Here is a 13,458-nt window from a genome sequence, read left to right as displayed (position 1 = left end):
TAGTCTGTATAACTATAACTATGATAAATGAAATGCAATTAATACATCTACGAAAGGAAGTGAAGCTGATTTTGACCTTACGACTCCACTATTAGAAAATCGTTTTTACCGTATTGCTGACGTACACATGTCTACGCTTACTTAAAAAAAGCACGTACTTACTAATGAAAGTAGAGGTATCAAACATTTCTTCGTTTCATGTTGAGTAGAAAAATGGAATATCAGAAATTGTTTCTACCTACAACTTCTATAATTGGGTAAATTTATATTTATGTTTTTAATCACGCACACAAAAATTGCAAGTTTTATTACATTGAATATGTCGCAGCCACTGTTCTAAAGCGTTTCATGAAAAGTCCAGACATTTCAAGTAATGATTATGTTTTTTACTCAAAAAAGGTTTATATATATTTTATGGGTATATCTTATATATTAGGCGCTCGAATAACTATTAGATATCAGCTTTGTTTTAAATACTAATAAACATCATTCTGGATTCGTGGGAATGATTTTTTTAAGTATTTTTCTCGACTATACTTACACATACCTACACATAGTAAAAAGTATGTGACATTTCAAAGCTTTCGTCAAATAACTCAATTTTTGATTGATTTTGTGTTGGTATCCACATAAGTAGCTACTTTCGTCAATATCTATGTAAAATAATGAGTGAGTCGAAGAATAAATTATCTGCGCAATGCAGCAGTAAAGGCCGTAAAAGAGCAAATTTACTGCCTTAGTAGAATTCCGAGCCTCAGAGTTAGGGGTAATGTCTTTTAGGAACTAAACGCTAAAATAAGTACATATCATTTATTTATTTGGTTTGGAAGTTGTTTTTAGCACAGAAATAGTCGAAATTATATGTTGTATGTTAATTTACTTTATTCTTTCGTTTTGTTTTCATTTGTCACACAAATGTTTTGACTTTTAGAAATTTCTTTAAAGTTACTTAATACCAACATGAAATAAATTACAGAGAAATCATATGGTATACCTAATAGTTATTATTTATTATGATTGTAATATAGATTTATCCAATCAATGAACGCACTATAGTTTTAAGTAATGTCAAACAATCGCTTTCCACAAACGTGAAACTTTCCGGGTGAAAAAGTGGCTCCGTCTTGCACATTTCGCGCCTTGCAACTTCCGCAGATACTTCCCAACTTCCGAAATTCCAAGAATGCGTAACATTTTGGCATATGAATCATCCGTTTTTGGTTCACTCAATCAGCGTGCAAGAGTTGCTCCGCAATGAAGCTATCCGGGTCTCGTCGCCGTCATCCGAATGAACTCTTTCTTTTTCAGCGCGTGTAAAAAATCGCATTATCTCGTCGTACGTGGCGTAATAAATCTCGCTCGGATCGATACGGTTCCTATGAGTGAACCTGTTGTTTTCCGAGTGACCGTTTCCGGCGGCGCCTTAATTAAACTCATCCCCCTTTAAATATTTGCTCCGATTTCGGAATTAGGCGACGGCGAGACACAGGCCGGATACAACGATTATAATCCATCAAATGGTCCATGAAATGGATCACGGGGGCGGTTTTGGGTCGACGCACTCTCTTACTTATTCCTTCGTTTTCCCGTCTTTTGTTTTTTAATCGCACAGACCAGACCAATTCGGACGGCAATTAATTGTTTGCGACGTGGGCGTCGAGATGGAACCGTTGGGAATTTCACGAGGCGCACCGGAGAACGGGCCGGAACAGGGGCGCCCGCAAGGCGGGCGAAGTGACCGACAACGACTTAATTCCGAGTAATGCACCAATAAGTAATCACTAAATTAATGTTATCTACACAATTTTTACCAAAAATAAGTCAATGGATTGTTCGGAAAAGTTTCGTTACCTTGAGCTTGAACAAGGCTTATCTGAGTGTAAAACGCGATAAAACAAAGATATCTCTAGTGTACCTATATTCTAATGAGAAGTATAACTAAGTAAATATGTCATTTTCACCCGGGTTTCTCAATGTTCTAATTTCGCACAAACAGTGTCAGTGATAATTTCTATTTTAACACGCTCGAATTAGAAGTCCGAATTTTGTGATACTTTTGATATTTCTGCTGATCTTCTTCGAAATGTTGAAATAAAAATAAAATAAATCTATAAATAAATAAATAAGTCTGCTATTAGTGCAAACTATCAAAACGACAACAATTTTGCATCTTGTGTAGCCCAAGTAGTGAATTCGATTTGAAAATGTGAAAAGGTGCTAAATAATACTAAATTTGATCTTTGAAAAGCTTTTTGAGTTTTTTTATCCTCATATTATGTCATCTATACCTTCCTGTCGTATAACGTTCTATCGATCGTCTCGCCGATAATAAATATGTATTTTAATTGGGAAGGTGCGGTGACGGAAGGCGTTTTCACACATCCGGTCGGTGGACATAATTAACCGGAAGACGGCGTTCCGTAGAAAAAATAATATCGCGCCAAACGATAAATCTCTTCCGATCGGTTTTCCCCTTTTCGTCCTGTGGTGGTTGTCGTGTTGTTTGGCAATCAAAACCTGGATCGAAACCGGATCGGATTGAGTCGTTAAAATATCATCGCGAATTTTAGTGTTGCGCATTAGTCGTGCGATAAAGTCGCCTTCTTCCTATCTCGGAATGTTTAATTTGACGCGCACAAGCCGATGTTTTTTCATTAGTGCGCCGGCTACGTCGCCGGCGTCCTTCCACTATTGTTTTTATCAGATTATACGATATGTACCGAGCGCTTAAAACGCTCAAATTGCATCGGTGATGCAAACATTAGCTCAGAGGGCCGAGGGACCAAAGGGAGAGTCCAGGTTTTTAGGAAACTTTGTTGTCTTTTACAACAAATTATTCTAGTTTAGATCCAGACCTCGGGTCTACAAAGATGATCCGACTGTTTTTTGTATTACTATTGTCATTAGTCTGAATTTTTTTAAAAGTTGCCCAGCTTTAATTCTGAACACCTTCAAACGAGTCCGGGACCAAATTACTGACAGGTCCGTTTAATAATTTGTTACTTTTAAACAATTATGGATCCCCGCCCAGTCCAACAACCGTTAGTGTTTTTTCCTGTTGCTCTGTCATCCATCCTCCGAAAGCTTTAACAAGCAGCCGGTGGCCCCGCCGGCCCCGTTACCCTCGGCCACGTTAATTATCGCTTTGCGTGTCACTTATCGATCGGCACGTTTATGCCTCGCAGATAACGAAAAATTCTCACGCGCTCGATACAAGCATCTGGTCGTTTTTGAGTCCGGCCCTGTGTGTCGCAAAGGCGAGGCGTGTATACGTGATCCAGAGCCACTTATCGCCGCCGATCCGTGTATTGTTGTGTGCCATGACTGCTCGCTCGCCCGCCGTCGCCGTCGCCCGTAACGACGTGCACATACACGCTTTTATGCCCAGCGCTGCCGCCGCCGCCGCCCCCTTATCTGAGCCGCCACGATCCGGTCTAACCACGCGCGCCCGCAACACCGCCGCCGCTTTATGCGTGGAGAGGGATTTGGGGGTTTTTAAGTTTGCACTTGCACCAAGTCGGGGGATTATGCCAGGAAGGGAGGCGGATTCGCAGAAAGGAAGGACAATTAGAGGATGCTTATTTCAACCAAAAGACGTGCTGAAGGGATCACACTCATATTTTTCAAAGAAGAGATTATGAAGATATGTACTTTCTACCTATTTATTGGTTACATTTTTATATAGAAATATTTTTCCGGCCTATTTGGCAAATTAAGAACTGATGAATCAAAGTTCTATCAACAGTTTCTTAAATCTTTTAAATAGTCTGAGTATTATAACTACTAAACATGGAGCTGAGTTCACACTTTTACATAGGTATATTTTTTCATTCATAAAAAAAGTTGCAAAATTGAAAAAAGTACTTGTACTACTTGTAGTTTTCTACACGCTAGGAAAAATCAGTAAGCGATAAATGACGTCGACAAGGGCGAGCAGTCAAGTTTAAGTAACTGATGAAATCAGGACACCAAGTCGAGTAGTAAGGGTGGTCTATTTCTCCCACCATAATTTAGGTAGTGGGGAGGGGAGAGCAAGTATATTCTTCTTTACGGCCTAGCTCACGAAGCTGTGTATGTGGCTCGCTACTACAGTGAAACCTCTCTTAATGGGCACCTTCCAATAACGGACACTTCTTCATAACGGACATTTTTGTGGGAACGGAACAAATGCATTGGAAAATAATGTAAAATAACCTCTTTACAACGCACTCTCTATATAACGGACTCAGACAAAAAAATTCCCCAATCACCACAATATCATATAATATAATATAATATATAATCATATAACGGACAGACCGAAAAAGTAGTGGTGCAAAGAACAAACATTTGTTTGATGGATTACGTAGAAATGGATGAAAAAGTGTATACTAAAATCCAGAATTAAATATCGATGAAAGTATACAAACATTTTTAGAAAAATTAGATGAAAAGATTAATGAAGACGATAGTTATAAAAAGAAAACTTGCCTTAGAACACAGTAAACTTATGCTGTTTGAATATTTGAAGCTTTTGAAGCTTGTTTTGTAGAAAATATTTTTGCTGATGTTTTAGATTTGAATTTCTTTGGTAGGCAGTTTATCGAATGATGCCTTCCTGCTCCTATAAATAGCGCTTTATCTGGTGTTATGTTGAGTAATTAGCAAATACAGTATTTTTTTATATTAATTAGTGGACACCTCACCACAACGGACAATTAAAGATTCCTCTTCGGTGTCCGTTGTTGGGAGGTTTTACTGTATAAACATTTTTTCTAATCTGTAGTAGATATTTAATATTTAAACTAATTGCTTTTTGAGAATTTTTTAAATTTTTTAAGAAAAACTATATCCTTCTGTGATATCACTTCCTAGACCAAAATGTGAAGTTTTTGATTTTAACCAGAAAACAGAAATTCTTGCAGTCCTACTTTCTACTCGTTTCTTCTTTTTTCACTGTCTGTACGACTGAGTAGTGTAAAATCTTAATTACCACCGTTATTTTAATAAAACAGAGCTAGAGTTGTGTTTCGTGACCACCAGTAACACATCAACAGATGCCATAAAACATATTTGCGAGATGCCGGTCTGGCAGATGCAGAACACTGATTCAGGTTTTCAGTACTACCTGTTACTTCATTATGTCCACATTTCAGTCATGTGTTTTGAAATAAGTTCTCGGTACTCGCCAACGTGACTTGGGAATACTGATGTTATGTCAGTTTATAGGCAGCAAAGTCTCGAATGTTGTTGTTTCCTGAGATTACTTTTTTGTTAATAAAAAATTACAAGACTTTCATCCGTCGACCGGAAATGTTGGATGCCTGTTGAGGCTCCATAATGTCGGTAGAAATTGTGTGTGAGAGCTTCAACAGCGGGCATACCACGAATTTCGTGTTATATTTTTTCCGACAAAGAGCGAATAAAGCTCGCCGCCACTGCTGCAGAACGAAACGCGCTGATTATGGTGCGTTTTCGGTCCCGATTGATCCTTTGTCGCATTTTCATCGAAAAAGCGTTCGGCGCGTACCTCTTTATCGGTGAAATCCTCGTCCGGACGATTAGGTTGCCAGTAGGTATCCCGCTAACCATAAAAAGCCGTCGCTGATCGCGACGGTCGCCTTAATTTCTCCGGATTCCGTGCGTAATGGCGTGCACTAGAGAGCGTCGCGTCACGTCGGTTCGAATCGGTCGCGAATTATTAAATAAAAAATGAGATACTACAAAACTTCCACTTGTCGAGGCCCTCGGGAGAAGATTTATGATCCATGTTTATGGGAGCGTTTTTTCTTGTTTTTCCGTCCCGGTGTGTCCGCATATACGCGAGCGAGACGATCCCTCCCGTCTTTATCGGATGATAACAAGGTAATGATTTATCCTCGAGCCGGTTCTTCGCTTGAATTAATTAGATAAAAATCTACCCCTTTCGCGAGAGCGAAGGAAAAAATACCAGCGCGATGCCGATAATTGAGCGGCGGTATCAAATGTTGCCACGCAATCAATTCCCCGGCAAATTATACCGTAAACAGGGTTAAAAATTATCCAATCATCACAGGAATCGATCGCGAGCGGGCATTTCCTTTTCACGAATTCTGTTTATCGTTCCCCTACCGATTATTTTCAGGAATGGATTCCAGTTGCGAAATTCCTCTCCGGACACAATTGCTCGGTTGATATTCGATACATCCGACGTCTATCTTGCATTTTACACTCGAACAGATCGGGAACTGATCTCGTTACAGGGCTTAACGTTCAACGTGACGCTTCCGCCTTTGCGACCCACCAGCTACGATCCATTGATATTCTGATTATCAATAATAATGCGCTGATGGACTTATTTTTCAAACTCTAGTGTTCAATTGCGATAATTACCACGCTTGTAGTAGTTATAAATCAATGTACTCGTAGATCATTCTTTCATTATGTTCAGAAGCAATGTTTACACGACATAAAGTAGAGGAAGCGAATTTGAAATTACGTTGTTTAGCATTCGAATGCTCAAACTTCTTATTAAACACCCAAACGAAGTTTATAGCACCTATTTTAGTTCTTAGTAGTTACATGGTGACGAAACATTTCCAAGTAGGGACTTCGACAATAATTGTAATTCGAATCCTACTTATAAGTAGTTATAACCTCTTCAGTAAATCTTTTAATAAGGTTAATCTCGAATCCCTGGCCCGTGAGCACACATCAAAAGTCGTTCCTCGACAGTTCTCCAACCGTTTATGCAAAGGATCGCCGAAACGTTGTTAATACGTTTACAAATTCCGGTAATCCCTTCATGATACATCGCACCCAACCGTCGAATTTTCCCTTTGGTCCGCTCGGCTTATTAGGTCAGGGCCGTTGCAGCGGATGCAAAAATCCCCATTCCCGTCGATAGATTTCTATTATCGGCAATCGACGTCGCCCTTCTCTTTAATATTCCGCAATAAAGCAATAATTCACGTGAGTCAGGGCGCGAGCCTTTTAAAGGGGAGGCCGCCCGTCTCTAACAGCTGTATCCTAATGCGAGAACAGATTTAATTACGCTGAGCGGGTGAAGTCGAAGCGCAAGTCGTGTCCAAAGTAGACCGCGCCGGATTCTTTATAAATTACGGTCGGCGAAAAGAGATGACGATGCGATACTCCAGCATGCACACCTCGGCAAAGGCTCCCTTTGTGGCCCCGCCGCGCCGCCTCCGCGCTGAATAAATAGCTCCTTCGCTCGCGCAACGCACATAACTAAGGTATTTTAATGTAGTTAGGCCGCGGGACAAAGGAGAAGATCCTCGCCGTCTGAACGGGCCACAACTTCTAATGCACGAGACTGAGAGGTGGCGGCGATATCCTGCCGCACAAAAGACGCTAATTTGCAATTTCGATTCCGCCGAGCGGCCGGAAGTGGAACCAGCGCGATTTTCTCTCTTTATTTCCGCGTTAATTTGCCCTTAATAGACGAGGCGGGTTTTTCGCCCTTCGGAGGCCATTAATCGAAGGAGGGGGGCGCCAATCGCAAAAACCGAACAATCCCCACCGTCTCAAGGGAGCTTTGAACCAAATTCCCCTCTCGCCGCCATTAATTTTGCCTAGGTTATTTACTTATTTAGATCAAATAAACAAATCAACTTGAAGTTGTTAATACTTGTTACTGTAAAAATGGTATCTATTATGAAGGAACTAGCTACAGAACTGGCGTTTTTAAATAAATTGCTCGAAAAAAGTGAGGGGTATTGCTATTCAATATAACTATTCCAAGCCATCGTCTGTCTGCATTGTGAGTCAATATTTTTAATAGAAATCTTCATAGAAAACACAATACATGACATTATTTTTATGGTTCTGCATTTAGAAATCAAAAACACCTAGAAAAACATGGGTAGTTGATAAATACTATATATATACTGACTTACTTAGGTTATACCAGATCTATACCTTTCCTGAGGTAATCAAAATGATCGCATTTGTTCCTATTCTGTCTACATTCTGTAAGTTAACACCAAAATAACCACCGCATCTCGTGAATGCGGTAAATTTTCTAAAAAAATCATTATCACCTTTCTCCCTCAAGACCAAATTTATTTTATTTTAATGAATACAAAAAAAGAATGCTTTTGTATTCATTTTGTTCCTCTTCGTCTGCCAAAGTGTTGCCAGTTGAAGTTATTCATGAATTAGTTTATACTCGTTTCTTGATGCTGTTGAAAGCATAGCGATATGCTTTAGAAGGGCGGCTCGGGACTGCGGCCCCCTTCAGTGAATACGCCACTGGATGCCTCACACCCTCTCATGCAACCCACTTTCGGTCTATACTATATTAAATATGTAGCGTGTTATTAACACGGGTATTAAATGTTGTAGTGAATGACAAAATATCTGACTATAATATGTTGACAATATTCAATCATCGAATTTCAATATTGCGCCGCTTAATTCAAACTAGAGGATATTCATTCTACACTGAACAATTGAAAACTAAGTAGACAACGTGTTTGGACAATATCCCAGCTTTAGCTAATCTGTGAATGCGACAGCATTATTGTTTCTCTTTAAATTAGTTTTAAAGGTTTAACCATTGTTGATCTGGAAGAAGGCCAGAAAATGTTCACATTCAGACATAGGTCTGAATCCGGCCCTGTCGAGCGATGTCAGCCAAGCCGCCCACGTGTGACGTGTGTGTCTCTGTGTGCATATGCCATGCCGGTACCGTTGGTCGTCGGCCCGACTGTAGTCTCGCCGGCCCCAACTCTACAATTTTAATGATTAACATCACAACGAGCAGCAGAGCTGCCGTTGAAGTTGATATATCACCAAAGTTCCAGATCGGGACGCATTTGCATCAAAATTCATTAATTACGGTACCATCCCGCGCTGGCCTTGGCACCCGGGCTCATTATCCGCCTAAAATACCTACGTGATAGTACGTGTGTGTGTATCGCACGTATCTCGTCATCGCAACGACGTTTTATTATTGTTGACGACGTGTTCATGACAAGTGCGGGGCCCGAGCCTGTCGAGCTCACAAAAAGATGGGCGGAGGAGGAGACCTGGAAACGTCACGAACAATGCCACCGCTCTACCTGCCGTGCCGGGCTGCCTGACGGTCGCCTTCTCGGCCCCTACCGGCGAAGGGAGACCTTTTTTGCACTAATAAACGTCAACATCCTCGAACAGGTGCTACGACGACTTCAAAGTCGCAGGTTGACGGCTCGGGTGCTAATGGCCGCGACAGGGGAGGCAATTATCCTCGGCCGACACGTGACCGGCCCTCCCAACAAAGAAACCCCACTCCCACTCCAACTTATCCAATACCATTAATAAAATCAAGGAATACCTAATATGGAATAGGCAAATTTCATACTTTGGACATTCACTTCCTTCTAACGCCTTATCTATAGACTTAAAACCAAAATGTAACGTCCGGTTGATTTATGGTTGAATTTTGGTTTATAACCGTGTTTTGCTAGAATTTTGTCAATGCGGCTGGTTGTGGCTATTTCGTTTTGTTTCTGGCGTCGTTGAAGGGTTGAACCGCGTCCGATGCTCCACCAGAATGTCTTTGTTCCGTGCGAGCTAGTCCCATAGTTCGCGGTCGATTAAAAAGTACGGTGGGGTTCGAACGCGGAACGAAGGAAAATGTGGAATAATACACGCTCGAAATACTCCACCCGGCTCCGGCGACGGAAATAAACGCGTCTACTAATCACCCGACGCTAATACTTATTACATTCGGATCGGAGCGGAGCGTGGAAAAAAGCGCCGATCGTCCAATAAAAAATCGATATCTGAATCAATCCGAGGCGGATGCGGAAAAGGGGCCGCGTCGAGGGTTGGGAGGTTAAGTGGCAGAAAGCAGTCGTCGTGGCATCACGGACGCCGGTGACGGAAGCGGGATAGAAGAGAGAGGTGGAGTGGGTGACAAGGTCTCAGTCATCAGCCGCCGGCTGTGAAGCTGTGCTCTGTCGCTCCGCCGCCCCGCTCGCCGCCCCCGTCCCTTGCCACGCCAGAAGCAGCTACCTTATCAGCGCCAACTCGGGCTTTGTGATCTGATACGAGGTCGCGTATTTGTAACGTATGAGGGAAAGGCGCAAAAATTCGATTAGGGGAGGGGGCGCCGCTCCGCCAGCGGCCATTAACATGCACGATGAAGAAGTAAATTTGATTGGAGGCTTATTTGCATCGGAGGATGGGGGTGATTAGGATAACCAGCCCCGGAGCGGGTAGTAATTATTTTTGGAGGCAGGATTACGATTGACGGCGGCGGCGGTATAGCTTTTTAGCTAATGGCAATAGTGCGGCTTGAGTTAATATTTATGCTTTATAATATTTATGAATATCATTTGCATTGATAAGAAAAGTTTCTAGTTGGCATTATAAGACTCGGCGGACCGTTAACTTTAAGTAGAATGTGATGGTCAACCATATGTCCACACATGAAAAAACTAATCGCAATGCAGGTTTTCAAAGTCGCCGAAACATTATCTAATTAATTATAACTGTAGTAAAACCAGGTGTTAATTTTGAAGTTTAATGTTGGTTTTACTGAAAGTAGTTACAGTTGCTCTTCACACGGGAACAGAACAAGACGGGAGGACTGACAATTGAGTCTAAATGTAGATTGATTATACAGTGAAACCTCCCTTAATGAACACCTCCGAATAACGGACACCTCTTTACAACGGACATTTTTGTAGGAACTTAAGAAAACCGATATTAAAATTTCCACCTCTCAACAACGGACAATTAAAATTTTCCCATCGGTGTCTGTTGTTGAGAGGTTTTACTGTAAAATTAAATTCGCAAGGTACTTAGTTCAGATGAACTGAAAAGTAAATTATAATTGATATAGTTAGACTTACTTCAATTTTGTCTAGAAATCAACGAAAAGTAAGGAACGGTTAGTATAAGCATCTAATTTTTGCATAATTGGGAGTAAAACCCTGTCATAATGATTGTTTCTCGTCTTTGTTAATGATGTAGTACCAGATCTTGTTAATTTTTTTTAGTAACGAATCCAAGTAGTGTCTGTACGTTAATTTTTTTGCTTCTCAGGAAGGCTCTTTCAGTTCGTAAATACATACAACAATCTATACGTATTATTTTGTGTTTGCTTCTACAGTTTAAATAAGTTCTTATATTCATTTGTGTTTGTGTATTGTGATGTTGTGAGTTAATGCTTTTAATTTGTCTACATGTGGCAGGTTGGTGGTGGAAGTGCTTCGGCATCATTTTCCCATTTTAGAACGCACTTTATAAACGAGCGTATAATTTCGCATGCCGTTGTTTCAAGAGCATGAAATTCGTGCGCTCTCGTTGCCTGTGATATAAGATTTGTTGGGGCTCAGTTTTGAGCCTTTCCCGCGTGCAATTCCCAAATCCTCGAAAAATCTCCGGAGCTTGAAATTCTAATCGGCCCCATTTCCTCGCACACTCGTCTCCGTTCTTTAACACCTTTAATTGGCCGCCAGATGCGCCTCATGTGCTCATAATCGACTTAATTATCTCCGCTCTTGTCGTTTTTCTCCGTTCAAGAAGCGGTCCGACTTCTCCGCTAATCAGCGGAATCGCCGGGGCTCCAAGAACCGATCGTTGCGAACGTCAATCGCTGTCCCTAATTGCCGCCGGCTAAAAAAAGAGCTCGGCAGCGGGGGCGGCGACGGCGGCGGGAATTCTGTTTCGCATCGGTGATGCGATGTGAACGTAATAACGGGACGGGCTGTTCGCTGCACGCAATGAAGCATAAGCGGACTCACACAGCGCCCTTCTTTCTGTTCTGCCACCCCAAATGTTCGCTGGCTGCGAGAGGAAACAAGGGGTGGCGTGCGTATGACGCAACCGTTTCCGCAGGCGATTCTACCGATAGTTTTTTCACAAGGGGAAACAATAACGACCTTGACGATGATGTTGTCGACGATTAAGTGGTTTACGGAGCGCTCGCGACCATTAATCTTTTTAACGATAATTACCGACGGCACAATCGTCGCAATTGATGTTTTGCGGACAGTTTGAGGCGGCTCGTCGGGACGGAAAACAATATTCGGACGCCAAAGAGCACGCGATTAAAAACGCATTAATGAAGAGCGGAGGCGGCGGCGCACGACAAATCACCACAGACTAGCACAGCTTTTTGTCAGGTTGAGGCATCCGAGGAAACCCACAATGAGCACTGAACTTTTTGATATAATTACTTATCCTCTCCACTCGCATTCATGGTAGTTCATCCACGCTAGGTTTTTTAAATGTTTGAAACAATTGTGTAACTATGGCTATACCTACCTATTATGAAAAAAAATATCATTCAAAAAAGTTTATACGCAATAAAATCTCTTGTGGTCAAACTGCAAATACCTTTTCAGCTTCGGAAAAGTCCTGCTGTGGTTTAGTAGATTTTCCGGTCGTACCCAAGTGCTGTTTGATGTAATATAATAAAGAAAAAGTTTAAAAAATACACCCACAATTAGTCACAATGCTGTTTAAAAGAGCATAAATGTATTTAAAACTTTGATTAAAATACTTTGTATTGCAGCAAAAGGCTTTTTACGCTAAATTGTTGAAAATCAAGGAAATATAGGCCGAAAAGTCAAAAACTACTCAACTGATGTCAGTTAGTTTACAAATTTTTACAATTTTAGTGATTTTTTTGCACACAGTTTTTCAATCCTTCTGATTCTCAAATGGAAGGCGTTGAACAATAGTCACTTTTTCATTTGCTGGTATGGTCTGTTTCCATTGCAACACAGAATTCTTCTTTAAAGTATATCTAAGTAAAGACTAAACTGCCTTATATTTTACTTCAAAAAATGCAAAATCGCTGTTGCCATTTGTTTTAAAGGTCTGAATTGGAATGTAAGTTGAGAAAAGAGAGAATTTATATTGTAATATTATTTCTTAAAATTGTTTTTTTTTTATTTGGATTTTTGAACCTTATGGAGCATTTACCATTCTCAGCGCTTTTTTTGTTGCACCCTATAGTCAAAATGGGAGTCCATCTATTGTTCTTTTGTTGGAACACATGGAACAATAATAGTAATCAAAACTTCACTAGAGCGCAACAAGAGAGCTTGCCTTAAGACTGGTAAATACTTTTTCCTTGCGTCACTCCTTGGGTGGTAAGTTTTGTTAGTAAAAAGGGCAAATATTGACAATGTTGTCCCTTTTGCCAAAAATTAGTAGGTATGTAAATATGTGCCTATACTTAAATGAATGGGTTTAAGCTTGTGATGTCATTAAAGTTATGGTGTATTAACGAAGTAACTTTTTATTGCTGCCATGTGCGAGTACAATGTGGACAACGTATTAAGGGCGCCTTTTCCAATGCTGGTAGGAATAATTATTGTGGTTACATCATCTGTTGTAATAATTCTCGGAATAAGATGTAAAAATCGTCATTAGTTGATTTTTAGCGGTGAAATTTGATAATTTTTTTCTGTCGTGTACTGCAGGTTTTGTGAAAAATTCGTGTCTCCTGTTCTTTTGAGTCGTGTCCCGCGAGTGTCA

General features: G+C 40.8%; 1 protein-coding gene across 3 annotated transcripts in view; it reads left to right on the top strand.

Moving 5' to 3' along the window:
• The window catches only part of LOC664605 (uncharacterized protein), a 111,573-nt gene that overhangs the window by 1,585 nt on the left and 96,530 nt on the right, over positions 1–13,458 (top strand). The gene's annotated exons all lie outside the window — the stretch shown is intronic.

This window comes from Tribolium castaneum, chromosome 3, assembly GCF_031307605.1.
Source record: "Tribolium castaneum strain GA2 chromosome 3, icTriCast1.1, whole genome shotgun sequence".
NCBI classification, from domain to species: Eukaryota; Metazoa; Arthropoda; class Insecta; order Coleoptera; family Tenebrionidae; genus Tribolium; species Tribolium castaneum.
This window is presented reverse-complemented; position numbering and strand designations above follow the sequence as displayed.